The sequence below is a fragment of the Apium graveolens genome, chromosome 7 (genome assembly GCF_009905375.1).
Source record: "Apium graveolens cultivar Ventura chromosome 7, ASM990537v1, whole genome shotgun sequence".
NCBI classification, from domain to species: Eukaryota; Viridiplantae; Streptophyta; class Magnoliopsida; order Apiales; family Apiaceae; genus Apium; species Apium graveolens.
In genome coordinates, this window is record NC_133653.1 from 170,373,563 (window position 1) to 170,377,519 (window position 3,957).

General features: G+C 40.2%; 1 non-coding gene across 1 annotated transcript; it reads left to right on the forward strand.

Annotated features, from left to right (window-relative positions):
* The first annotated feature begins 3,617 nt into the window (after positions 1-3,617).
* LOC141676222 (small nucleolar RNA R71) lies at positions 3,618-3,725 on the forward strand. Its single transcript, XR_012556823.1, has one exon. It is a non-coding gene; the product is annotated as a small nucleolar RNA R71 (small nucleolar RNA).
* Positions 3,726-3,957: the final 232 nt, after the last annotated feature.

A 3,957-nucleotide genomic window follows, 5' to 3' on the forward strand; every position in this document is an offset into this window, starting at 1 on the left:
TTGGATTCCAATTCTGATCACTTTTCATCATATTTCCTTTAAAAGCTCTTTTCTTCATTTAACTGATACCTGAAATGCAATAACACAAAAACACATCAAAATACCAACAACTTGAGTCCAAAACACCAATTTAAGCTTGTAATAAAGTATTCCAAGTGGATATAAAATCCACTTATCACACCCCCAAACTTGAATCGATGTTTGTCCTCAAGCATAAACAGACTCAAAACTACAAAACAAACCTAATGCATGAATGCAACTACGTGAATGTAACTAAATGATAATGCAATTGATCCCCTCAGAATAACCATAACCAAATAAATAAGCCAATGCCTCTAAAAATGCAATGACTTTAAACAGAGTTTAAATAAATCCCACAAACCAACTCACAAACCAGAAACATGCGTGTGTGGATGCTTAACAGATATACTCTCGATACTAGATCAATAACCATAACTTATCTATCATCGAAACAATCAAAAGTTTATAAACAGAATAGACAATAAACGCATTATGACTCACAACACCTCCTTTCTACTAGAGTTATACAAGGATTCACACTATTATTGAACACATAGCAAAGGTGCTTATTTGACCGTGCAATGAATGAGGTCCCAAAAGACTTATACAATAATACCCATGTAGCGAGCGTTAGGTTAGCAGATCCCAGACTATAAAAGCCTTAGGTCACTAGGCACAAAGTCCCCTAGAACTTAATAACTCGAGTATTAAAGAGCTCACTCTTGATCAATTATGCATAAACACATACTTTTTTCTTTCTTTTTTTTTCTCTTTTTTCTTTTTTTTTCCTTTTTTTTCAACAATTTCTGAATGAGTGTGTTTCGCTGCATCTCATTCAACCCTAGACTACTCATAAAAATATGTCCCGGCTACTAGCCATTTGACACCTAGCCTTACAACAACTAGCAATGAAATCCAAGTTTTTCTCCAGATAAAAAGAATCAGTATTTTTACGTCATTACGAGAATATCACAAATTCTAAATATAACCAAGTGATTAAATCTCAACAACAAACAAGTATGATCATGATCTAGATCAAAAGCACCCCTATAAGACTTTGTGAAAATATTTGTTTCTGGCATGCAAATCAATTCATTAGGACTTAAACATCCCTCTATTCATCATCACCACACTGAAATCAACATCAACTTATCAAATATCATAGTTCATCTTAAGGGATCATGCTAAATATGTATGCAAATGCAACTATATGAAATTACATAAAAATAAACAAATATGTCCTAAATGAACAATCATAGAAAAATATGAATGAACTATAACTAAACATGCAACATGAATCTATATGAATCTATATGGACACACACTACTAATCCTTACATTATCACCCCCAAACTTAAAATTTTCAATATCCTCATTGAAGGTAATAATAAGGATTTCAGGCATACCTAGTCATCGGAAAGATCACCCTCTTCGGGTGGAGGATCAGGTGGCCAATCAACCTCGCCACCAGTGTCTTGAATAACAGTACCGAAAGCATGTGTCAAATCTGCAGCAAAATGACGGTGAATGTCGTGCATGGCCTCCATACGCCTAGTTACTCGCCTGTACTGCTCATCACCAACACCAGTCCTAAATGTCGTGCATGGCCTCCATACGCCTAGTTACTCGCCTGTACTGCTCATCACCAACACCAGTCCTATCAACTACCTGCTGCACATGAGAAGAACCCTCTATAGGCACTGGAGGATCCGTTCGGCTACCCTCTACATCATCAAAGATATATCCCAATCCCTTGTCAGGGGGTGCACCTAAGAATGAATAACTCAAGTGATCTGGTAGTGGGTTGAGCTCCAGTGTGGGAGCATCTTCAATAGACGGCTCGAGACACTCCTGATAAATTTTCAGCTCTGCTAACCCAAGAGAATCGAATGGCATATCCAACTTCATCTTCCACGGAGGTACATTCAAAACCTGAATATGCTCTACTTTAAAGCACTCCTCTTTAGATGTGGGTAATTTTATTTCCTTGAACACATTGAAAGTGACCTTCTGATCATGAACCTTCATCGTAAGCTCTCCTTTTTGCACATCGATCATAGTTCGGCCTGTAGCCAAGAATGGTCTTCCCAAGATAATGGGAATCTTCTTATCTTCCTCGAAATCAAGAATTACAAAGTCAGCAGGGAAGAAGAGTTTATCCACCTTGACCAAGACATCCTCCACTATACCTCGTGGATAAGCGATGGAACGGTCAGCTAGTTGCAATGACATGTATGTTGGTTTCGGCTCAGGCAGACCAAGCTTCTTGAAGATAGATAAGGGCATCAGATTAATGCTAGCTCCTAAATCACATAAACACTTGTCGAATGACAAGTTTCCTATGGTGCAAGGAATAGTGAAGCTTCCAGGATCTTTAAGCTTCGGAGGCAACTTCTATTGCAGTACAGCACTGCATTCCTCTGTTAGAGCAACGGTCTCTAAGTCATCGATCTTCACTTTCCGAGAGAGAATACCTTTCATAAACCTCGCATAGCTAGGCATCTGTTCAAGAGCTTCAGCGAAAGGTATGTTGATATGAAGTTTCTTGAACACCTCCAAAAACTTCTCAAACTGCTTATCCGGATTTTTCTTCTGCAGCCTCTTTGGAAAAGGAGGTGGAGGATAGATCTGTTTCTCCCCTGTATTACCCTCAGGAGGAGTGTGTTCCACAGTAGTCTTCCTTGGTTCCACCTCTACTTCCTTCTGCACATCTTTTTCAGCCAAACTGCATTTTCTGAATCTTGAGATTTTTCTGGCTCTTCGTCTTGCTGAACTTGGGGGCTTGCGACGTTTCCAGACCTTAAGGTGATGGCGTTCACCTGTTCTTCAACTTCCCTCTTGCCTGGATTTGTTTCTGTATCACTAGGAAGCGTTCCTCGTGGTCGATTCAATAAGGCATTAGCAATTTGCCCTATTTGGTTCTCCAGATTCTGGATAGAAACAGCCTGGCTTTGGCATATAAGAGCCTGGTTTTTGTACATAAGCCTCAACTCCTCCAATTCATATTTTTCATTCGAAGATAACCTGCATCATTAGTTTGTTGTTGAAGTTGGAGTTGTTGTCTTGGTGTAAATTGTTGCTGAAAACCAGGAGGGTTAAATAGCTTATTTACAAACTGCTGGAATGGCTGTTACATCGCATTCTGATTGTTGCTCCAGCTGAAGTTAGGATGATTCCAGTTGTCAGGATGATAAGTGTCTGGAACTGGTTGCTGCGATCTCTGAAAGTTGCTCACAAACTGAGCTGAGTCGCTAGATATAGCGCATTGTTCTGTCGCATGCAGACCTGCACACAGCTCACAAACACTAATTATCTGCTTAACACCATAGTTAGCCAGAGAATCGATCTTCATAGACAACGCCTTTAGTTGAGCAGTGATAGCCGTAGCTGTATCCACTTCAAGAACTCCTGCTACCTTGCCCTGTGGATATCTCTGGGTTGGATACTGATATTCATTAGCAGCCATCAGTTCAATTAGATCATAAGCTTCCTTATAGCTCTTTGCCCATAATGTTCCGCCTGATGCTGCATCGAGCATGGGTCTGGACTGTGCTCCCAACCCATTGTAAAAACAAGTGATGATCATCCAATCAGGAATTCCATGATGAGGACACTTCCTAAGCATCTCCTTGTAGCGCTCCCAAAGCTTCACTTAGCGATTCTCCCGTTTGTTGCGCAAATTGAGTAATAGCATTCCTGAGTGCAGCTGTCTTCGCCATAGGGAAGAATTTAGTAAGAAACTTCTGAGCAAGATCTTCCCAAGTAGTAATCGAACCAGCTGGTAGAGAGTGTAACCAGCTCTTAGCCTTGTCCTTCAGAGAGAATGGGAACAGTCTCAGCTTCACAGCATCTTCAGAAACACCGTTGAACTTGAAGGTGTCGCATATTTTAATGAAATCCCTAATGTGTGTATTGGGATCTTCCGTTGGAGAACCC